The following is a 26,404-nucleotide window of genomic DNA, read 5'->3' as shown; positions in this document are numbered from 1 at the left end:
TCAAATGTTTATTTTTGCAAACTGTGACAATCAAACTCAGTGTGTTGACACATGCTAATGTTATTAGGTAGATAACTGCATATTCCATTATTATTCAATAGAGATTTACAACAATAAAGAAAGTGTGATGCCCATTTGGCCAATATTAATGTTTCATGAATATGTGTAGGCTTGAATTTCAGTGTAGCCTATTTTGGATGATATCTTGCCAGTAGGGTATTTTCTATTTAACAACAGATATGGGAGATCTATACTTGGTTGTTAAGTTATTCAGTACAGATTTTTACACATCTACGATGGCCATGGTGGATTGACACTTATAGCACTTAGGCTGCAGATGACTACAGTTATCTCTATTATCTGCAAAGCAAAGTTTTTAGAAAACATTTTACTTCTGTTGATCATGATGTATGTGTAAATGAGGGTAATACATACATATGTTACCTATACAGTTTGAATTACACAATATTATGTTATAATCCATTATTTGTTTGCATTGACTACTCTCCTACCTTGTATAAAGGTTAAATGCCACTGATGAACATTCATTCCTTTAATGTGTACTTATGAGTTTCTATAACTATAACACCTGAAAATCTAAAATGTTATAGCTGTTTGTTATTCTGCATATTTTTTGTACAAATGCACTGCACATGGCAGCAATTGCACTTTGCTTTTACTTGTCATGTAATATACAAATGCAACTTCAAATTTTATTGTATATAATTCTTCCATGCATGGTCATATAGATAATTTTTTTAACTTCCATCAATCCATATAATTCTAGTCAAGATGGATTAGCTTGTTATGTAGGGTTCAGGTTTGTAGTACAACCATTGGTAACAGTTGTAGGTTTGAATCTGATCCCTATAGTTTCTGTATAGAAAACCTCATGTGTGCATTATTGAAAGTGACACAATGACTGAATGTACAAAATATGATATTGTAGTGAGAGTGACACAACAGTGACAATGTGTAAAATGTGATACTGTATCTCATGTCAAGGCTAGATGATGTGTAATACTCACTCTTTTTTCACTGTTTTGTTGTGCATAGTAATTTTTATATACTGACCTGACACAATCTTTGTTGCAGTAATACATCCTGTTTTCCTGTTTGCAGGTGATGAAGAATGTGCCTGAAATCATGCATTGAGTGCATGCACAGGCTTAAGGACAAGCAAAGGGAGGGGTATATGTTTTCACTGCCCACTTTTATTTCCCCAGAAATACTCCTATATAGTTAAAACTTCAGGTTTAAATTTGTATTCTTTGGACCTTCAAGTATGCTAATATAAATGCCAGACTACCCATAATGCATCTGCAAGGTAAATGTAATAATCATTGATTTATTGTGAATAACAGTATACATTTAAGTTCAGTGTTAGCTTTGGAGATATCAACAGAATTTTTGGATAACCTAAGTTTATACATTTTTTGGTGACACACCCTAAAACGTCTATGTTTAACTGTCATATTGAAAGTAGCTTAAAAGCTTTATGTATAAGGTGATTGGGCTCTTGTACTGTTATTTGAAAAGTAGTTATTGGTAGACCTGCATCTTTGCTAGTTTTCATTTTCTGTTGTGAGTATTTTGCCTATCCTATTTTTGAAAGGGTCACTGTTATCCCAATATTCTTAATGCTGTTAGCTGGTATGTTCTTGAGCTCCATATGTCTTACAATGCCATGTAATTACACTGTAATGGTTTCTTTAACACAAAATTGCACACTATTTACTATTTTCTTTAAGAGAAAATTACATACCATTTACTATCACTGTTGTGGCACAAGCCACTCATGCTTTTCTGGTATGTTTAAATCATTAAATAGTATAATCATGATCATCATTACATTGTTTTGATTGTGCAGTATATGTGTATGTGTGTGTGTGTGTGTGTGTGTGTGTGTGTGTGTGTGTGTGTGTGTGAGTGTGTGTGTGTGTGTGTGTATATGCATAATACAAACATAGGTAATGGTTGAGGGACATTTATGTGTGTGCTATAAACAAAAATTCTAGATGTCACACCCCGTTACTGTGCTTGTTCTAAGCTTTTCAATTCCATTCCAGTTATATGATGTTGTGATGTCACTCATTAACCATATTGCGGTGCTCATCTCATTTGCATATCCATTTTAAGTGTACCACTGCTTGTTCTTCTTACAATATATTTAAAATAAATATACTCATGGGATCTCAACACGATACATTATTTGCACATAAAAATATGTTGAGTGGAAATGTGAATGCCATAGTGACAACTCAACATAAATGTGTAAGGCACACATTGAATAATGAATAGTGGTCCATACAGCTAATGAGTTTATCTCAGACTGTGCTTGCTACTGATATAAGGGTTACATGATAATGAGCTATTCTTATTAGGTGTTCTGCTAGTATTTCTGTTAACAGGCTATGTAGCAAGCCTTGTGGAATGGCGTTCTTTGCTACTTTTATATGCCACAGTGACACAGCGTGCTTGTCTGCAATACTATATATATCTATGTGCTGTGCACATATGTATTTTACGTGCATACTGATGGCTGATATGTAAGTAAATTAGCAAGTAATAACAGCAGCCTGTCTGATAAATTGTGTATGACGGGCACACTGGTGTATACATGGCTTTCTATTCATATCGTCAATATATGGATATTAGGACACTGAGTATGATGCATGATCATGACAGTACACTTGTTATTATCACAACTTTGTGTTTTTTTTTTTATACAAATTATAAATAACCCCTATGGGCCATACCTTCTAACAATTACATTATAATGACAAATGTATTATAGTGTGCTATAACTTGGGCAAACATTTCTCATGTCCTGTCTCATATGTTTTGATGATGTTAATTGCATATCATATATTTTCTTTCTCATTATGTAAGTGCGCATCACATTGTGTTTTATTATTGCACATGACTATAAATGATGTTACACACCAATTTGTACATTATTATGGATTGAATTCATGCCCTTCATCACATACAGTGTTACAGTTGCATAAGGTCATACAGTATTGTAATATCACATAGACGGTACTTACCACATGTAGAGTTCATACGTTTGTTTGAAATGTTATAGTGTTTTTTCTACTGAGTTGAACTTTGACAGAGTGTGTGACTCATGGTGGACCACCAGTTATATGCAGAAGACGATGATGTGCCACACCACTGCCAGGCAACTCTGACTTTGAGGGCCGGTATGATGATAATGAAGGGGAGGATGATGATGACAGACCACAATCTACATGTGCCATTGTACCTGCTGCTCATTGTAGAAGACATCGACACCACAACAAGATGATTTTTGGGATCAGATCTGGGATGTAGTGACAGATGAAGGACTTAATGGGCAACTTCTTTCAGGAGATGATATGGGCTATATGCAACTCCTTCTAGAAGATCATTAGCAAGATCTTTTATGATGTTTGACCCCTTCAGGGTGTCCCATTAGGACTGTAACTATTCTTTGTGTGATCCACTTTTGTAATGCTGCCATCATGGGGTTTTCCATGTCCAACTATTTATGGTATAGGCACAAGTGAACAGACATTGCTAATTGCCTTGTCATGCTTTTCTGACATATGCCGTAATCATAATGTACATTGTACATAAGTCATATGTGGCATTATGATGCTGCTGCAGTATGACACATGAGTGATAAGCAATATAATTTACATGATCATGACATTACTGCACACATTGCTCCATAGGGGCAGGGGTGCTACTCTTTATATGTGTGTTTATGAGTGTGTGTGTGTGTGTGTGTGTGTGTGTGTGTGTGTGTGTGTGTGTGTGTGTGTGTGTGTGTGTGTGTGTGTGTGTGTGTGTGTGTGTGTGTGTGTGCACGCGCATGCGTGCACCTCTATGCGTACAGTGCAGCATAATAAAATACACTTTGGTCCTGTATGTGACAGATATGACTGTTGCATTTAGCATAATGCAAATGAGACATGATTGTTCTGCTTGTGTTGTTCCAGTATATACTTATATAGGATGATAGCAATCACATAATGCATTATTCCCATAGTTCTCATGTAGCACAGTGAGGTAGATCCAGTGTGTTTATATGCTCATGTTATCCATGTGTATGTATTGCACCCATTTCTGTATTGGGTGTTGCTATCTTATGTCTGTTCAACAACATTGCAGGTCCTTGCTTATATGATTTATGTAGCATTGTTGTGTCATGCTGTCACACTCACACAATGTCCATGTGTGTGGAATGTACTGGCTAATATTGTGCCATGCTATATGACATCATGCTGGTATATATAAGTATGTATCCTTCACATACTGCATAGACATTCATTGGTCCATTAGCGAATATACAAAGGTGATGCTTTATTTAGCATCATTCATGACTCCATTGTTTGTCCATATCTTGCGTATATCGATAGTCAGTCTTTTTGATAATAACTTATATTATGACTTACATATACAGATGTGTATACATGTCTGTGTTTATGCATTTGTTGTAGATATGCACTGCTTTACATGGATGCACCTGTACATGACTGTATTATGACTGACACGCAGCCGCCTTTGTAATATGTGACTGTATATACAGTTCTTCCATTTTTCTGTGTTGTACTTTTGTTTATAGGACTGTCTTTTGATCAGTTCTACACATAGATGGTGCCATTTATATCAATATTGGTGATTGTGGCACCTGTCATATTATGTTTACATGACAGTATATATATATATATATATATATATATATATATATATATATATATATATATATATATGTGCATGTGTATGTGTGTGTGTGTGTGTGTGTGTGTGTGTGTGTGTGATAATCAAACGTACATTTGTCATGTACTTCTGCCTCTTGCTGTTTAACAGTTGCACATTACTGTGTTTTTTGCCATATGTACATAGACATACTACAGCCATCACCAATCCACTATATCCATGTGACATAAGTTAGCCATTTGCTTCAATGTAGCTTTGGAGGACTTGCAGTCCCCCCATGTTGTGAACACATGCATGTGCAATATGTGTCCTTAGCCAGGTTAATCTGTTTTGTTGTGTGCCAGCCCTCTGTTGCTGCTATTTCTGTATAGCACTGTGGCTGTTATGCATCTCTTCCTACTTATCCATGTACCTTCATCTATGTTGTATCATCTGTATGTATGTTGTGTAGCTTACCACTCCTTTCTAACATTTGGCTGTCATTTCTTATGCTGTTTGTTATATTTTTATACTTGCTGCTTTGCCCTTCTCCTCTTTCTGTGTATTTTCCATTCTTTCTATTTTCAAAAAAAAATGGGACTTATTATTCCCTCCCAAAATAAAATGCCCAATGCCCCTCAGACTTTCCTTCAGACCTTCCTATTCCAATATCCCTGTTATGTGCCATTCTTCTTCACCCTCACACCACATCTGATTTTGTATCACCCTATTTCCTTGGGTGTTTGCATTACTTGTGTTCCCCACATGTGTCCCACTCCCATTGTTAGCTACTGTTAGCTATGGTGAAAGTGGCCATGACTGCCCTTCACCTTAATTAATTTTTTTTAGAAACTTTGTAGATTATGTCAGATTCCGTAAATTATGATGAGTATATTTATGTGTGTATACATTATCAGTTATTATTTGCAAATATTTGTTACTTTCCAGACACACTGATGCACATTTCCATTCCTTTACTAATATTCACTTATTATAGTAAGTTCCATTAAGCCTGTATAATTTCCATAGATGTGCATTGGCAATGCACATATATATCTCACTTTATGAACAACTGTTCTTGGCATACAGATTTGACATGCCTGGTTGAGTTGCTCTGATTTTTCTGCTTATGCCTGCTTTGTGCTGCTGTATTTTCTGCACACTGAGGCATATTTGCAAATTACATGATTATCCAGAATTTTGAGTGGAACTTGTTGTACTCTGTTTGTGGATTCCGACCAAGTGTGTACTTAGGTTACTTTAATTTAGGTTGCATTAGTATGAAAGATGAATTTGGCTGTCTCCAGCAAATGTTAGTAATATATCAATATTTGCAATGGCTATTTGCTTTACAGGATTGTGACTGTTAGCACAAATTTGCCCAGCAGGGATTGTCTGAACTATTATTACTAGATGCTGGACTCTGAATAATTCTTGTTTTCTTTTTTGTTATTTTTTATATATTTCTTTGCAGCTGTGTCCACTCACATTTTTGTATGAAAGCAGCATGATTTGAAATGTTTTTGAGTATTATATTGGATACTAAAATAGTTTTTGTATTGTGGCATTCTGCAGGACTGGCAAACTGGCAAGTGAAGCTATATTTATTTTCAAATTGATTGTATTATATTTATTTATTTTTTCATTCATTCATTACATTTTGACATCTGAGTAAGTGAGTTTAACAGACCATTTTCAGTCATGAACCATGCCCACTGGGCAGAAATTACAGTGTCAAAGAATACAATATGAGTATTGGATTAATTGATATTAACTTAGAATTTCCTAGCAGAGATGCTATAATAGATTAAGTATCCCTCCAAATCATGTATATTTGAGAGGTATGATGACACAGCAAGTGAGGAAAGGAAATAAGGGAACTAAGAGGATGGTAAGAAGATTAGCGTAGATAGCAGGGGGCAGCAGGGGGAAACTAGTAAACATAGAAGACAGACAAGGCTGACGGGGAAGTGCTGACACAATGAGGGAGGGTGAGCACACTGGAGGAGGCAATATCAGACAGAGGGTAGAAAATGGTGTGTTTGAGGACTGGACATCAAATAGGGGTGGTTATAGACACAGAAGGGAGGGTATCACTGGGATAAGGGATACAGTGGGGTTCCACAGCTGCCATTCCTGTCAGCTGCAAGCCAGTTTGAGTTTATTTACCAACCCACAATCCCTCACCAGTGGGCCTTGGATCAGATGGAGGAGCCAATGTAGGGCAGGGTCATGGCTCAGTGAGCTGCAGAAAGTTCTCTAGATAGCTGTTATTCAATCAGCTCCCCCACAGTGTCAGCCAGCTGCTGGTGTGTGATGACCCTGTCTCCTCCAGGTCCTCTGTAATAGATGGGTACAATAGATCTGGTACACGGCTGGATCATGTGTTTCCTGTAGTTATAGTTTGAGGTGTGGAGGTAATCGGGCCTGCAGATGTTGAGGGTGGTGGTCCCACATATGAATGGCTTACAGGCCTTGGTGGAGTGAAGGATGCATGGCTAGCAGTTGCTGCATGTAATTGTAAACTAAATGGAGAAAAACAACATAATAAATAAAATGAGTGAATGTAATGCAAAGGGTTGCAAGAAAAAGGGTGGGGGAGATTAAAGTACAGAAGGGATGAGAAAAAAACTCAGCTTATACTTACATTTGTTTTATTTTTTTTTTTTTTGATAATTTTATAGGTGCTATATTTGAAAGAACAGCAAGCACCCAAACCAAATGTCCAATAATAGCATAATATGCAGTCATGGTGGGATTTAGCCCACAGCCATCAGCACATGCCTTAACACATTGAGCACTTGTACAATCCCATTAAAGCCTTCAGTTAAACATACAGTAATGGCATCAATCAGTCAAAATGTACAGTGTCAGACTACTAGTATAAGCTGTGAATGAATGTAATATAAAGAATGTCGAGAAACAATTGCCACATTGATGGGAGCCCACTGAACACTGAAAGGGTCATAAGAGATCTGGGCACCCAGGTTGACAGCCACCTCACCTTCGAATACCACAATGCCACTGTGGTCAGAAAGTTCTTCTACGTGACACATCTTATAACCAAAGGTTTCGCATCCAGGAAGAAAGAGGTCATCATCCCTCTCTACTCATTCCTCATTAGACCAATCATCGAATATAATGCCCCATTTGGCATGTACCTGACCAGACACCTACAAGAGCTGGAGAGGCCAGAAAAGTACCTCACAAAAAGGATCCTAGGCCTTAAACACATGTCCTACATGGACAGACTCAAGAAACTTCAGCTGTTCTCAGTCTCTTATCATCTACTTAGAGGTGATCTCTGCTTGACTTACAAAGCCATGTCTGACCCAGCCCTATTTGAAATGCTTCACCTAAAGAAATCCCAATAACCCCATGCCACATGCTCCAGAGATCACAACCTCATTACCACAATTAACAGAACATGCTTGAGGGACATGTTCATCTCCCAAAGACTACCCATACTCTGGAATAAGCTTCTTATTTATGTGAAGCAGAGCACCTCACTGGCCCTCTTCAAGAGAAATCTTGACGAGTGGATGGGTAACAGAAAGTTCACCCCAGGGATCACTCCAGTTGCCCTACTGGGTAGGGGCACTGTGAAATAACATCGGGTAGCACGGTGCCTGGGCAATTTTTTTGGGCTAGGCTTGTAAAGGCTCCAGGGCCATTAGCCAAGTACATACCTATGAACCTATGAACCTAAACAAGGTGGGGAAGAGAAATGTACAGACACAATGAAAAAATGCAGCTCATAGATATGTTTCCCTAATAACATTACAGGTACTTTACTTGAAACTACAACAATCAACCACCTCAAATTACCAATGATGGCATGATACACAACCAAGTAGGGGAATGGAACCCTTAGCCATCAGCACATGTTATCTAAAAGGCAATGCCTTAATGTGTTAAGCTACATGTACAATTCAAACAAAGCCACTGCATGCACACAAATTCATTCTGCTACCTTTCAACTATAAACATAGTAACCTACAACTTAACATAGTAACCCTCCCACCATACCTATTACCCACAGAGCACAATCATAAAGTTTCCCTTATAAACAAACACATTCAAAAACTGAGAAAACTAATAATCTCATGCATATCAAAACTAGCCCTAAGTGGAGACATCCACCCCAACCCTGGCCCTACCATCTCCAACCCCGATCCTCATAATCAGACTAGAAACCACAACTTCTCCCATATTACAACCAATAGAAAGCCAAGTGACTTCCTTCTACTAAGCCTAAATATTAGAAGTATATCCAACAAAGTCCATGAACTCCATGCCACCATTGACTTATACTCCCCAGATATTGTCATCCTGACAGAAACCTGGCTAAAACCTCACATTACCAGTGAGCAAATACTCCCTACAGGTTACGGCATACTAAGAGTAGACCGGCTAAACAAAAGGAGGTGGTGTAGCTATAATATTTAAACAGCATCTAAACATCCAGATCTTAAAATCATCAGCTCCACAAATAGGCAATGAAGAAATAATATATACCAACCTCAAAATTAACCAAAACAAAACCATCAACATAATTGGATGCTACTTCCCACCTGGCCAAAACATCCCTCCACTAGAAAACCTCCTCAGCTGGTCTACCCACCATCTCCCCCAAGAAACTATCATCTTAGGTGATTTCAATATTGACTGGCAATCCTGTTATGGCAACAATCCAACCCATCATGTACACCTTCATGGCTTCACCCAACTAGTCCAGTCACCAACAAGGATAAATAAAAACTCCAGCAAGCACACTACCCTGGACTGGATACTAGTCAGTAAGAACCCCCAGTCATATATAACAGGCTGCTTATCAGATAGCCTCAGTGATCACTCCCCAACATTCCTACTCAAAAAATACCTGTACCAAGCTAAACCTGTCATCTATCGTCAAATACGTAAAACCCACTCACATTCATCTCATCCCTCAAAGAATGTAACTGGCATGCTCTAAAGTACCTCAATCTAGATGACGCAGTTGAATTTTTTAATACTACCTTCCTGAACATCCTTAATTACCATGCCCCCATAAGATTTTCCAGAACCAAAGCACAACCCTCCCCATGGCTACAGAAAACCACTAAGTCAGAAATGAAAAACAGGGATAAAGCCTGGGAGCACTGGTGCAAAACCAAAACCCCCGCAGCTAGACAGAAATTCCTAGAACTACACAATAGAGTCAAAAAGCTAATAAAACGGGACAAATTCCAGTACTAGCAGTCTGCCCTAGACTCCTCACAACACAGCCCCAAACAATTCTGGTCCTCCATAAACTCCATCCTCCACCCAGGTAAAGTCAGTACCCCTCCTCCTAACATCCCTCACTCCTCAGAAAATATTGCTACCTCATTCAACACACTTCACCCAAACCATACTATCACTAGCTAAACAACACAACCCCCCCCTCCAACCCACACCTTCAACTAGTAATCTCCCCACTGCCTTCTCTTTTCCTCCTGTACCTACCTCCAACATAAAAAAACTCTTAACTAAACTTAAACCCACCAAATTAGCAGCAGACAGCCTCCCAAGTGAATACCTACAAATCGCAGCTGATGCTCTGGCCTACCCAGTATCCATCTTGATTAACCGATCTCTGTCAGAAAGTTACGTTCCCACATTGTGGAAAGTCTCACATACAATTCCCCTCCACAAAGGCGGACCCTCTGCAGAACTAACCAATTACCGCCTCATAGCTATTCTCTCTCCACTCTCCAAAATACTAGAGAGATGCATACACTCTCAGGTCTCACACTACCTCCTTACTAACAACCTCCTTTCCAGTACTCAGCATGGTTTCCGACCAAACCATAGCACCACCACTGCCTTAGTCTCCTTTACTAACACTATCCTTCAGCATAAAAACAATGGCTATCTCTCCTCTGCTACTTTCCTAGACCTATCTAAAGCATTTGACATGGTCCCACACAAACAACTTATCTCTGTCCTCAATAACCTATCCTTCTCACAATCAGTCACCAACTGGTTTCAGAGTTATCTGTCTGACCGCCAACAATCCGTTGTATGGCAGAATGACATATCTCCCCAACTACCTGTTTTCATAGGGGTTCCCCAAGGATCCATCCTTGGACCCCTACTTTTCTCTGTTTACAACAATAATCTAGCCTCTGCCACCGAACATGGCACACTCATCCAATACGCAGATGACTCAACCATCATCTGCTCAGCCCAGTCCCTACTCAAACTGCAAAAAGTCACACAGGAAGCCTTTTCCTCTGTTGAAACATGGTTATCCGATGCCCAATTAATACTCAACCCAAACAAAACTAAACTACTCATCTTCCAACCCACCAAACATACTCAAACCAACTCTCACTTTAACATCGCAGCAAAAGACAACACCACTATATACCCAACTGAACACACCAAATTGCTAGGAGTGGAAATAGACAATAAACTAAAATTTGACATTCACATATCCATGACCATAAAAAAGTCCACAAAAAACTAGGAACATTATACAGAAATAAACAATTTCTCACCAAAGCAGCAAAGATTTCAATAGCAAATTCCCACCTTATCTCCACCCTACTTTATGCCTCTCCAGTATATACCAACCTAAGGCAATGTGATCTAAACAAGCTAGAGACCTGCTACAACAAATTCGCCAAATTCGCCACAGGGGCATCCTACCGTAGTCACCACTGTCTCTCACTTGCTGAACTGGGCTGGCTTGAACTCCCTCACCTCCTTCAGTGGTATCAACTCTCACTCGCCCACAAACTAGTAAACCATCCACTAAATGTCCCATCCCTCCAGAATCTACTCCAACCCTATCGCACCACCAGACCACTAAGATCCAGCAACAAAAATCACTTGCAGATCACTAAAGCCAATAACCCTGCTGGTGAAGCACTATTCTCTTGCGTCATAGCCAAATTATGGAACTCACTCCCACCCACAATTACCTCTGTACCATCATGCACCAACTTCAAAACTTTATTAAAAGCGCACCTAAAAACATGCTGGCTATGCCCTTGCAACTCCCATTCTAATATCATCCATCCCATCCAACTACTACCTTTCTTTCACCTCCACTAACTACCTTGATGATAGCAAGCTCAGATGCTCATAAGCCTAGTACTTATTATACAGCAGGAACTTCTCATTGTTACATTTGTTAATGCCTGTTATGTACTTCACAGACAAAGATTCTAGTTGTCTACTGATGTACTATGTTCTTCATCTGTAAATATGTTGTAAGTAATTTCTATGTTAAATTGTTAATCGTTATGTAATACAATGTAACTACTGTCTGTTTATTTTACTGTGGAGCTTTTCTCCCCGGGCCTCCGCTGAAAATGGACCCACGTCCAGTCGGACACTCCCGGTCAACAAATTTAAATAAATAAATAAATAAATAAATAAATAAATAATAAAACTTAGCAGAAAATTGGCAGTACATAAAGTTTTTACAGCAGCTGTAGTAGGGGAAAAGATTCACAAGATGATCTGCAATAAAGTTACCTGTTCACAGTAGTGTCAACATTTAAACCAGTACTGCATGAAGCAGATGTACTCATCACAACATCTATGATGCTCCATCCTCCTGCTGTGCAGTTGAACATTCTCTGCTCTATCTTTTTGGGCTATGGAGAGAAAACAGTGATGTGTTAAATATATGGTATGCCACACACTGGTACTTTGTATTTGTAGGTAAGAGAAAATTTGTTACTTACTGTACATTTGTTTTGCTCCAGTTTTAACCTTGGTTTCCTACTAGTCAAAGAGGTTAGTAAGGTATCACCTCATATTGCTATAATGGTGGTAATATCGGTCACGTATGCTCAGGATGCTAGTCAAGTGTCTTGCAGTCAGTGCTAAAGCATTCTAGGCTTTGGTCTTATATTGGGGGCCTTTATACCATCTTCCAGCAGCTATTAGCTACATTCATGTGGAGTAGATACAGGAATATGTTAGATCCCTCTACCTACCACCACTGTGCCCTGAAATGTGCCCTCTCTACTTCCTTAGAGGACATAACTACTGTCCCTGAAACTGCTGAAAGATATGTCACGTACCTTATGGCTACATCTGTACTCCACTTTGAAAAATGACATACAATTTGGGACACCATGGTGAGATATACCAGTATATGTACTATATTGCAAAGTTTGAACATTCACTATAAGTGTAAAACTTGGCAACCCTATCTTTGCATATACACCATGAATATGACATGCACTACAGTGCCTCCACTTCCAATAGGTTAGATGAGGAATTACATATCTCCTGCCAGAGCCATAGTGTTAATACTGTATGTGCAGTGCAGCCCACAAGTGCCTAGGCATGTGTATAATGCTGTGCTGACTTCACTGCAAAGTCTGGCCAATCAGTGCAATGCAGAAATTGAGCAATCAGAAACAGTAATCAGTTGACCCACATTTGCATAATCACTAAGTCTGGGCACCAAATGTGCACGATGTAAGTATGAAGGTAGTGAGTCTCATCAGCTATCAGAAGAATTCGTAAAGCTGCAAGGCATCAATTTGCAGCAGGTGAATCCACTAGCTGTTGCTTAGAGGCACGCTACCCCATTTTCTATAAAGTTACTGCTACCTTTTCAGCTTCACTTTTTCAAGTGTAGCTACTGATGTAAGTAGCTTTGACATTGCTTTTAAAATCTATTGAATCGGTGGAGTGAGAGTGATAGTATAAAAGTAAAGCAATTATGCTGAAGGATTGTTAAACCTAATAGGAAACACATCTCAGCAAGTTCTCAGGGCAAATGTGAAGACACTCAGGCTGGCCTTAAAGTAGAATTTTGTATCAAAGTATTTGCCTGTTGTATAGATTCCATGTATATCATAAGTGCAAAATTTTATTTAAGAATGTGATAAAACAGTCGCATAACCTTGTTTATTGGACTGCAGTGACTGTGGGAGTGTGGGTGACATTTATTTAGTAATGTAATGGGTCTGATGTTAAGTAAGCAGTCTGAATAGACAAATATGACTTCTGTACACACTAGCAGGATGATATATGTACAAGAGGTACAAAGTGTGGTAAAGGGTTGTCTTGGGTAGTCATAACCACCATGTAACTAGTAGTGTTTTCCATACCTACAGAGCAATGCTAAAAAGGATAGCAAAGACAAGAATGCTGACTCTATTGAGACAGTTAGTCAAAAATCAAAATTTCCTGAGGCAGAGAAACAGGTGCTACTTCAGGCCCTCTATCTCCATGGCCACTGGCTCTTTGGGCTGGATGCTTCTGTCTGGGCATACTGAAACTGTACCTGGAAAAGTCTTGTGGTAGATATTAGTGCTGTCTTGGTCCAGGACAACATATGAAATGGTTCATCACATTGCCACCAAAATTACTCATGGAAAAAAGCTTCTTCTGGCAAGGAAATGTAGGCTGATGGGAGGTGGGCTGTCGGTGGAGCCCCTCTGATGGTGAGAGTCGAGTTTCTGGCCTCTTTCAGAGGCAGTAACCCTTCGAAAAGGTCTGACAGTATGGTGGTGGACATTGGTGCAGATCTTCCTCGGGTTCCATATATATGCATTAGAGATGGCACAAATAAATGGCTGCCTCATAAACCATTCACTACTTTTCTTTGCTCAATTACTCACTGATCAGTTTGATAACTCTGTCTGCTCTGGATTATAGAGGAACATTAGTTATTTTTCCTACATTTCCCTCTTCATGATGTACAGTATTTAAATGTTTGGTTTGAAAATGGTAGTATTGCTACATCTGGTATGCCTCTGTTGCTGGGTCATTTTTCACATAGTATTGTGCTTTGCTGTGTTCACAGGTGATTCTTTATATAGCACCACCACTGTGGAATTGCCACAGCCTGATGCTGGAGGACCTGCAACCTCTGATGGTGATGAAGGTGATAGTGATGATGTTGATGATGACAGCAGGGATGAACTGGGACAGTCAGGCAGTACAGTGTGTGTGTGTGTGTGTGTGTGTGTGTGTGTGTGTGTGTGTGTGTGTGTGTGTGTGTGTGTTGGACACAATGTACATTTCCACTGGATCTCCTATACAGACCAGGGACACAGCCTGTGTGCCTGGAGACATCCAGGAGACACACGTCACATAGAGGACAGATTCCTGGAGAAATTGGTAGTCAGGGCGGTGTGACATCCTCTACAGGGTATTTTCTAGAATCTGCAAGAAGCATTTGGGTGTGTGGTTACACACAGCAGGTTGCTACAAGTGATCATTGGGCACTTGGTTATCACCCTCCTTCTGATGTTGCTGTGATAATGGCTGTGAAACAAAAAGTGTGCAGGACCATCATGTAGACACAAGCTAGTACTACTACTGCCATTTTAAATTTAGTAAGGCTAAGGTAGGGTGTGTGAGATGTCCCCCAGGAGTGAATGTTCCATATTTACGATAGTTTTGATAAACTTAACCACATACTAGTTGTCTTTCTCACTTACCATGCATCAGGTGCTGTCCATGAAGCTGTTTTACTACTACTTCCATGAGTGCTGGCCTTTGTGGCCACGGATGGCCTAGATCACAGTTAAACATCTCTAGCAATTCCATGGTCAGGAGAGGATATCCCTGGTATTGTGGCTGTTGTGACAATGGCATGAGTGGTAATGGATATCATTCATGGTCATGCAGCTTGCTGACATCTAGGTAGGGCCATGGCATAACTTGTGCAACTCCTGGTAGGGACACCTCTCATAGGTTCATGCACAGGATGCTCAACCATCTACCAAATTGCTGCCCTGGACATGCCACTTAAACTGAACCACAGTGCTGCAGCTACTGCTGAGGGTATGTCCCAGCAGACACATAGTCATACCACTGTAGCCCCAAGTACTTCACACTTGCAGACATCCAGTGACACTTGTTCTTCACAAAGCCTTTTAATTTTACTGCCCCACAACCAGTCACTCATAGCTCATAGGCAAGTACAGTCTTGCTTTTAACTGTCCTCATTAATAACTCATTTCTGTGTGAAAGGCATCCATTCATTTGTTCCCTCTGCCAACTGTGGAGATGATGATACCTGTGCATTTCCCTTTGTACATTGCTACTTGTATTACTCTGTCTGTACATGCACAATGTGCCTAGCCTATGTATGAGAAAGCACAGGCTGGTGCTGGGTTTGCATGCATCACTTCTACTGCAGTGTATCTGCTTTACTGTGGGCCAGAGCTATGTACAACTCACTGTATTTTGGGTAGTGCTAGGGCATGCTGTGCCTGCTTCTGTCTAGCATGTTTATCTCCTGCTGCTGCCTCCTCCTCCTCCACCAGTTTCTCATTTAGGCCAGCCCCCACTGCCTGGGGACTGCTCCTCCTGCAACTCCCCTGCATGCTACTGTTTTCTCCCAAGGATGATATTGTGTAGCATTGCCCATACAGAAAATAGTTTTCCATGTAGCAAGATCCTACTGCAGGACACTATGAGATGAATCCACACAGAGAAGGCATACCTAAAGCAGCCCAAACACATGCTCATCAATGACCCTTCTCTGTGATAGGGTGTAATCCTGGCCCTGGTCTGCTTCATTCTGTGGATTTCTGATAGGTGTTATCAACCAGAGTCCCAAGAAATATCCAGCATTGCCAGTAAAATGTCCCTGAGGGAAGTCACTCCTTGCAAAGCTTTGGTACAGTCACATGTGTGTCATTGTAGATGATACCCTGTGCACTACAGACCATCTGGTAGTTAATGGACTGATACCCTTTTTGGTTCATGTACCTCCTTCCCAGTCCCCCAGATGGGGCTTTTATTTTAATGTGGGTGTAGTCCATTGGCCCCAGTACCTTGTGAAAATGGGCTATAACATAGAAGGTCTACATTATGTTGCCTGTCTCCTCTGTGATTCATGGGAACCATAGATGGTTGGGCACATATAGCAGTATGGCATTGAGAAACTGATGGACTGAAAGGTCCCTGTAGCTAGTAAATGTAAAGTCAGACATACCTTGGTATTCAGTGGGTATGCAGTCCAAGACTCCCACAGGCATGCAGATGAGATGAATATATACCCATAATGTCTTGCATGGTGACTGTCTCCATAGGGTACTAGTCCACAATGTCAGTGTCATGGGGTGCAAGAAATGTTATTCATGGTCAAACGACATGTGCCTCTGGCAGCAATAATGTGCGCCACTGTGGCTTGTAAGAGGAATAAGAGCTTCTTTAAAATACACATTAACTAATGCTGTTGCAATCTCTAACTTACTTCCAAGGTTTGTGGTTATGAACATGGAAATTTAATTGCACTCCTTAACACTGAACTTATGGCTCCATGGTGCCACTTTAGTTTTTGAATTACTGTGCCATCTTGATTTTCATAATTTGCATGCAAGACACCATTCATTTTACTAATGTTTCTCATTACCATGGCATTTGCATATATGGTGGCCATCTCTGCTGCTATGCATGCTCCGTTTGTGGTATGTGTGTCTCTTAATTGCACACACCCTGAGCATGTTAGCTCATTGCACTAAATCTTTACCACAATGTGGCAAAGTTTTCTGAATCTCAGTTTGATATTGGGCACCATGGCAAGGTTTTGAATTGGGAGGTATATCCATTTCTGATGCTGTGTATGGAACATCACTGGTGTTTAGAGCCATGAGCGCCCTCTCTGGTATGGTACTGGGGTAGTAAACACTCATACTGCATAACTTCACATTCTTCTGAGTGAGGCCACAAATTCAGCCTGTATGTAGGATGCATCTAGCAGGATAGAGATAGACAACATTAGTAGGTCATCAGACTATGACTTGGGTATCTGTGTTTTGTTATCATCAGCAGCATCAGAATCATCAACATCATCAGACCCATGCACAGGTGTCATTATCAGCTTTTAATTGTTCCCCAACCTTTACAGGTGTCACTGTAGTAATGACCTGTCCTGTGAATACAAAACAAAAAGCACACTGGAATGAGCATGAGTACCTGTGCCAAGCCAAACCCATTACTGTACAGCATTGCACGATAAGGCTGTCTACATTGAAAAAATGCACTGTACAAATCCAAACTTCTTCTATTCCCATCCTGATAGGGTTCAATACCCAATCTACCTAAAACAGGAAATAAACAACAGCTGCTGTGGCCTATGGTGTCTATGTTCAGTGCAGTGCAGATGTACAGACTTCATGTATAAGAGGTGTTAACCTGGTGTATTTTCCACTGAGGCATGTGAGGATAAGTCCACCCTAATGTTAGAGTCCATTACTCCAGGGAAAAATCCTAGAAATTGTATCCAGCTGTAGGAACACCAAAAATTCCTCTGGCTCTGTCATTTAGATGTTCCTAGGTGATTCCCCCCCCCCTTTGGATGACATCTCAGTTGCTATAGAACATGCTTTTGCTTAGGCACAGTATAGCACATTGACGGCATGCTTATAAAAATGTTGTAAAGTACAGTTGCTCCCCATGGGATTTATCTCATGGACTGCTGTCTGCTACATCTGGTCAGATAATGTCTGGTCTGTGCCCATTTCCCTAACAAACACTGCCCAAATGTCATAAGTGATTACAGAAAGACATAATCCTTCAACAGAGCTAATATTGTCTAGTTTCTGCCATCTAACACATCCTGTAGATATGCAGTCACCTGTGAACATGTGGCACAGACCTATATATGCTACACTATTGGGGTCAGTAACACAACAGCTACAGACAAAGAGGTCATCCACATAGATCATACTTTAATCAAAGGGGCAGCTGTGGGGTATACCATATAACTACTGCAATGAGAGATATGATAATACACAGAGCAAGTACACAATGACAAAAGGTATGTATTAGTAAGACAGGCTTCATGGTTACTGTGAGCTAGGGGTCATACTAATAATTATCTGATATATAGGCCTAATGTGGTACACTTGGGGACATGTTTGTAGGCTTATGTGTGTGTTGTACTCACCACTATAGGCCAACACATACATCAGGCAGGCCCTAACAATGCAGTAACAATGAAAGACATGTAGAATGATTGTCCTGATATTGTGTGCTGCTTTGTTGGCAGCACCTTTAACAAACATAAAACACATGCAAGAGTATACATTCTTAGAAAGGTAGACAAAAACTACTTACCATATCTTTTCAAAGTAGTGTTTACTGTCTCAGACTGCCTATAGATACAAATAATGCTGCACAAATATACAACATAGCTTTCCAAGTTTGAATAACAACCTAGAAAATGATGGTGTACCTCCAGGACTACCCAAGTTTATTCCAATTTGTGCAGCATCCATACAGATTATGTCAGGAGGTATGAATGTCTATGAATTACTGTATTTTGCTGTTGTGGACCTGGAATATAAGGTACAATCTGCTAGCTATGCTCACCTCAGGCAGCTCATTGTCGAAACCTGAATGCATACACATGCTGTGCTACTGTGTGGGTAGCTCACTCCAGAAATCACTTTGTAGACATGATTCTTAGGTTACCATCTTGGTCCTCATGAAAGTGACACCATTTTCAGAGGAGGTTCCTAAAAAAATGTCAGCCTTTGTTAGTCCCTGCCAGATAGTGCCTGCATGGTAATCAAAGGAGAACAAATAATGCTTTATTTCCTTCTTGGCCATTTTAGGGAGCTCCAGCTGGGTCCCTATCATGATGCACTTATAAAAGCTGATTCCTGTATGACCTGGCCAAAGAGTTGCCCATAGCCATGCTGGGGAATAGCATAAACATAATTTCGATTGACCTGCAGAAAAGGAACCCTGATAAGCTCCATGTGTGTGTGAAGAAGAGGTTATGTAGGAATGATCTGAATTGCAGCATAGTAAATTCTTTCTTTTTCTCTTTTTACATGTTTCTGTTTTCTCTTGTGTCTTGTTGTAGGCTTGGGCCTGCTGTTTCTACTAGCTAGTAATTGTATAGCTCCTCCATCTGCTACTGTCTGGATCTTCCATGTCAGGTGTAGGTGATGATGAAGAAGGTACTGTCTGTAATATGCCTACTACAGTTTATGTGGGTTTCTGCAGGGCTCTGTTCTGGAGAGAACTCATGCTATGCCATATCACGATAGCTACAGAATACCTGGTATATCCCCATGTATACCGTACCATATTCTGTTTCTGTATCTTAATGTAAGTTTAAGGGACACACATTTGTCTGCTATCATGCTAATGGAAAATACTGATGAGATTGTATGTAGCATCTCTCCTTACAGTTATAATGGTTCTCTGACGTGCCCTTTCTCTTTCAGCATGAGTAAAGTGTGGTACAAATCAATTTGCCTTCCACAGGAGGCAGCTACAATTAGTTACCCTCACAAGTGCTATGTTGGTGAAATTATTCAGTGCAGTGTCAGAAGAAAGCCACAATAGACTAACTTCTCATTTTGTCTTACCACTGTAGGGCTGGATGTTACAGTTATTCAGAGGCATTTCCACTCCATCTTTCCATTGCTGAGGTTGTGGCTGAGGTGCCTAAGGGTGATGATGGAAGGATTGCCTCACTGACTGGGGGTGGGAGTTGGGGTTCTAGCACAGGCAGATACTCCATCTGTATTGCCTGAAGTGGCCCTGCCACAGCTGTAGCAGGTAGTGTAAACTGTGCAGGAGATAGAAGGAGCATATACATGTCCCAGGTCAAGAGCGTCATGGAGTGGATTGCAGAGTCACATGATCTGCCAGGCCCTACCATTAGGCCACCCTATTAAGGAAGTGCCCCATACCACTGACCATCCTGATCCATCACATGGGGATAGATACTTGTAATTGAAAATACTTATGGGATTCTATCTGCTATTGTAGGATGTGTTCTTGCAGTTATCATGATTTTCTGAAGTGTCCCTTCTATTTCAGCATGAACAGAGGGTGATGCAAATCATTTTTCCTTTCAGAGAAGACAGAAGAGGCTTGCAGGCATTAATTACTCTCACAAGTACTGATATGTCTGTTAAATAATTTAGTGCAGTGTCAGAATAAAACCACATATTAGGCTAGGATGATGACATGTCAGCTGCTTGTATACCACCTTTTCCCCAACCTAGTATGTGTCCTTCCTCTTGTGTTACACCCCTTCTCATCACCATTTCTTTACTTTCTGTTTTCCTCTGTAAATCCCTATTTTTATTATTTGTACTTCTACACTATATGTGCTGCTTTGTGTTTGTCTGAGTGTCTGCCTTACAGACTATTTACTCTATTCCCCTTCCTACCTTGCTTTCCCGTACAACTTTCTTCTTTTCCCTTCTTTCTCAAAAAAAAAAAAAAAAACGAAACTCTATCCCCCACAAAAAGGTGCCCTTATTCTCCCACCCAGTACACTCATTTTGTTGACCATTTAAGAAACTATTAATATGTTCTTCCCCTTTCTTCTACATTCCTGTATTCCCCATTCCTTCCTTTTTTATTAATCTAGCAGGCGTCATAGCAGTGCAGCTATAAATAATATATGGCCACTTGACGTCTGTGGTTCTTGTTGCCTTCCCACTAAAGGACGCAGTAACATGGGTAGCATAGCTGCTAAAATCACTGATTTACATTGGGATAATGTATCAGTTATGTTTCCTGTTTTAATGAAATCATATTATGTAGAATGTGTCTGCTCTGCGGAACATGTTTTGTGCTTCACTGGATTCATTTCATTGCATTGATTTGTCTACTTAATATCTTCACTGCATAGAAAGGCCCACTTGCATGGTTGTTGCATGGCTTATTTATACACTGTGGCTAGCTGTCCAAAGAGATACTTGATTTCATTTGAATACTCAGTACATGCCTTTGTGACCATCCAGTGTCATTTAGCTGCACACATTTTGCACTGAAGGGCAGTGTATCTATATGAACCACAGCTCCAATTTATAGGCTTGTATGAGCTGCCCAGGAATAAAATAACTGACAATGAGTGCCACTGGGCTAAAGTCATGGAGTTTAAATCATTTTTGGAGGAAGAAGAAGAATGAGAAGAAAAAGAAGTGCTTTTATAGCTGGGAAATAAATACTTTTTTGTCCTTGTACTGAACATGGAGCGTAAATGATTTGTCTTGACTATGATCTGAATTAAAATATGCTGGTTGGTGAATGTGAACATTTCCCTCAAAGTGTACCATTTCATTATAGAATGTATGATTGTGTTCTGTGAGCAGATGTTACAGTGCTGCTTATATACAAATATAAGTTATTAGGAGGTGATATGGTTGTGTTAACAAGTAAGGAAAAATTGTAGATTGATATTTTTGACATAAGGATTTAGTGCCATAATTATTTCATCGTGTTTTTTCAGCTGGATGTCTTTGAACATTAAAGCACCCCTTAACAAATCTCATTGTCCTGTGAGGCTTGTTATATTTTACCCATTTTCTAATATATTTTATTGAACATTAGCTTTCCTACCTTCTATTTTGCAGATTTATTTGCTTCATTGACTGATGTAAACCCATTATTTAACAACTACATGCATTTCAGCCCTTACACTTGATCCTTTTTGTTATTGTTAAACCCATGAGTGTTTTGCTTTTACAGACTATCAGCTCCTTAGGCTACCATGGGCATGGTATATTACTGGCACCTGCTGTTAACCCCTGTCTATTTTGCCTTCTAACAATTCCAGTTTTCATATTTCTTTATTTTATGAGGCTATGCAGCCTGAAGAGGCATAGGCTGGATGGTAAACTATATAAACCCTGCTGGAGTCACCTAATGTGGGGGAAGTGGGAGACATTGATCCATGTCAGGATCACTCACAGAGCCATCATAGAATGAAATAAGTTCACCATGTTTATATGAGTACACAAAAGTCTACAGTCCATTGGAAATGGATAGAGGAGCTCTGTAGCTGTGGGTCTATATCAGAAGACCGAATGGAAATAACAGTGAATGGCAAAACATCAAAAAGACCTGTCTTTGAACTGGCTGTTGTGGGGGGCTGCACCCCCTACCCCCCACTAAATATATATTCCAACTCTGAGATTGCACTACAGTGAGGAAAGGGCAAATATTCCAATCTTCACTGTACCGCAATCTCGTTTTGAAGAATTGTGCTAATAATATGTCTCCTAGGTTGGATTTGTCTAAGACAGCCTTTCAGGTGTCAAGAGAAGTATCCCTCTTACAACGAAGACAAGCCTCTTGTTTAGTAGATCCATCTAACAGAAGTCATTTTGGAACAGTTATTGTTGAGTTTCATGGACTTTTTACATACCCAGTTTGTTCTGTTTTGCTTTACCTGTTGTATATTACACTTGTCAGTGACAGATATGGGCTAGTTATTCTTTATTTAGTAGGGAATATTTAGCTGATGACTTAGTGTTTTCCTGTAAGCTGACTGCTACAACCCTTTATTCTACAGTCCTCTGTGCAGCATTGTACCTTGTCTGCATATTTAATTTTTACTATTATTTAGGTTCTCTGAGTATAACATTGTATTTACTTAAAACTTGTGTCTGATGAGTAACTACTGCATGTTATTCAATAGCTGCTGGTAACTATCACTGGAAGATTAAGACCACTAAGCTGGAAGAAACTTGTTGCAAAAGAGAGTAAAATCCCATGAGTGGAGGAGCTCCCTGGTCACCCTCAGTAAGAAGCTGAGATCCCTTATAAGATCATCCAAAGCTAGCTACGAAAACAAAATCGCCTCTAAATCCAAGGACAACCACAAAGCATTCTATAGCTATGTCAAGAATCTAGATGGCAACACCCAGATCTGCTCTGAGTTACAGCACAAAGGGATGTAAATTACAGAACCAACTGATATTGCCAACATCCTGGCAGATAGGTTCAGTGCTAACTTTACCCCCCCTCTCACCCCCTAAAGGGCCCATATCTATACAGGAAGAATGCAGAGTCCCTGTAATCACAACTACACAGGTAAAAGCTGCATTCTCTAAAGCCAAAAACACAGCATCCATGGGACCAGACAACATCTCAGGCTGCGTTTTACATGAACTTCAGAACGAACTGGCTCTCCACTTAAGCACCATGTTCAATAATAGCCTCACATCAGGCTTTGTGCCCACTGAATGGTGCACAGCAACAGTTATCCCACTCCACAAAGAGGGAGCCACCACTGATCCCGGGAACTATCAAACTATTAGCCTGACGAGCCTGGTCTGCAAGGCCATGGAACGTATCATCATGGAACTCATAAATAAAGACATTGGTAACCTCCAAACTCTGGATCCCACCCAGTTTGGGTTTGTGAAAGGCAGATCATGCCTCCTGAACCTGATCGACTTCTTTGAGGCAGTCCCCAAAGCCGTGGATGAGGGTAACGTGGTTCACACAGTCTATCTTGACCTCGCCAAGGCTTTCAACACCATCCCCCATTCTGGAATTATAGCTAAACACACTAAACTAGATATAAATCTCTACGTCACAAGATGGGTTGCCAACTGGCTCACTGACAGAACCCACACTGTAAAAGTTGCAGACTCCAAATCTGACCTCAAAGCAGTGACAAGTGGAGTACCACAGGGTTCCATCCTGGGACCTGTCCTGTTTGGTATCTACTTCTCTGAAGTACAGGCTAACACAGAAGGCCTCTGGTTAATGAAGTTTGCAGATGACTGCAAACTAGGAGCCATAGTCAAGTCCCCAAATGATGTGGACATCCTACAGAAGGTCCTAACTGAGACAGATGCCTGGTTTCAGAGCCATGGCCTAAAGCTCAATGCCAAAAAGGGCAGTGTCATCCCCTTTGCTAAAAACTCTGTACCCATGAACTACCACATAGGCAGCAATCTACTTAACACCAAATGCATGATAAGAGACCTTGGGACCCAGGTGGATAGTAATCTCTCCTTTGATAGTCATATCGCCACAGTAGTCAGGAAGTCCTTCTACATGGCACACCTCATCATAAAAGGGTTCTCATCCAGGAAAAAAGAGGTCATTGTTCCCCTCTACTCGTCACTCATTAGATCCATTATAGAGTACAATGCCCCTTTTGGAATGTACCTCACAAGACATCTGCAGCAGCTAGAAAGGCCACAGAAGTACCTCACAAAGAAGATTACTGGCCTCAAACAAATGCCCTACACTGACCGCCTCAAAAAACTCCAGCTTTACTCTGTAGCATATCGCCTACTCTGAGGTGATCTCTGCCTAACATATAAAGCTATGTAGCACAACTGTCCATTTTAATAATGAACCAACAAGAATCTGGTCACATTTCCAAAAACAATTTCCAGTGTACCTAGAATAAATCTGCTTAATACAGATATTGTCCATTCTTGCACAGTGTGTGAAACGGCAAATGATTGGGACTCTTGCTGAAAAACAATCTCAAATTTAAGTACATCTGATAAAAAATTACAGTACCTACTTATCAGAAATTAATGGATTTATGAAACATGCTGATAAAAAATGTTAACTTCAAAAATAAGAAATAGCACTCTCCAAAACATAATATGATTATTTTATTAATAAAATAAAAAAATGTTTGAAGATTACACACCTGATTTATGAAGTGGAGTAAGTAAGAATGGAGTGTCCTTTTTATTGATAAATTAATTAAATCCTACTTTGGTTATTATGCTCTTTTTAGGTATTCATAGCTAGCTGTCTGATAGACAATGCAAACTTTGATGCACATACTGATATATCACTGCTTTGCCAGATTTGCTTTTATTTAAGTTAGAGGCATAATCAGAGTGAGGTCTACTTTAGATGAACAAAATGCCACTTACCCAAAAAACATTTTAAGTAATCCGAAACAAACACGTAAGCAGAAGAAAACCAAACCCACCCATGTGGGGGACTTCACCGTCCCACCCCCCCAACTAAATATACCAACTGTGAGATCACACTACTCTGGGGGTAAAAGGCAAAGTTCAATAGGATGGCTGAGTGGTTGCTTACCTGGAGCGAATAATCAGTGTTCTGGGACGTCGGTGTTGTGGTGCTGTTGGTCTTCTCATCTCGGTGAAATGGGTTTCAGGTAAGTGGCATTTTGTTTATCTAATGTAGACCCCCCCCAGAGTGGGACAAAGGGAGCAGCAGCCCTGAGTGCAAGGTGCTACTGCTCACAAATGGCAAATGCTCATTGTTAGTAGTGAAGAGCTGACATTCAGAAATGAATGTTGATATTGCAGTTATGGTCAAAACTAAATCACTTAAGTGTTTCATGTATGGTGTTGCAGTTTGCCACAGTTTAAAAAGGAAAAAGAGCTTTTTAGGGCCCCCAAGTATGACTGCAGCTTTTTGTGGTCCTCAGTATCACAGGTCCTTTTTTTTGTTTGTTTCTCAACTTGAAGGTGAAGGGTGGATATGTCTCTGATTGCAGTCAATATGAACTCTATGGTAGACATCACAAATCCACTTTATTTGTACAGTCCACATATCTATAGCCACTTAATGCATCTGAAGAAATGAGTGTAATTAGTAATAATCTTTAAAGTAGGTTCTCAAATGATGCAACCAGCCTCCCTTTGTGGATGTGTTTTAGGGGAGGCTGTGTACTTAATACAGTTACCAAGCCAGGCTACAGTTAAACAAGCTCTCTGACCAGGAAATCATAAACAGGTACAGATTAGACAGAGAGCTGGTGCAGACCATGTGCAGGATGTGTGCATCCCACATGTCTTCAAGCAGTCTGTGGGGTAACCCAGTTCCAGTAGAAACAAAAGTGTGTCTGAGTCTGGGCATACTGGCCTCTAGGACATTCCAGAAGCATATGGTTGATGCTGTAGGATTGTTGCAGACAACATAGTCACATTCCTGGACAGTTCCTGGTAGCAATTGCATGCAAGAGCCATGGCGACTAATAAAGTACATAAGGTGC

Source organism: Protopterus annectens, chromosome 1.part0 (assembly GCF_019279795.1).
Source record: "Protopterus annectens isolate FY-2018-M chromosome 1.part0, PAN1.0, whole genome shotgun sequence".
NCBI lineage: Eukaryota > Metazoa > Chordata > Ceratodontiformes > Protopteridae > Protopterus > Protopterus annectens.
The sequence above is the reverse complement of the archived record's forward strand: the minus strand, read 5'-3'. Positions refer to the sequence as shown.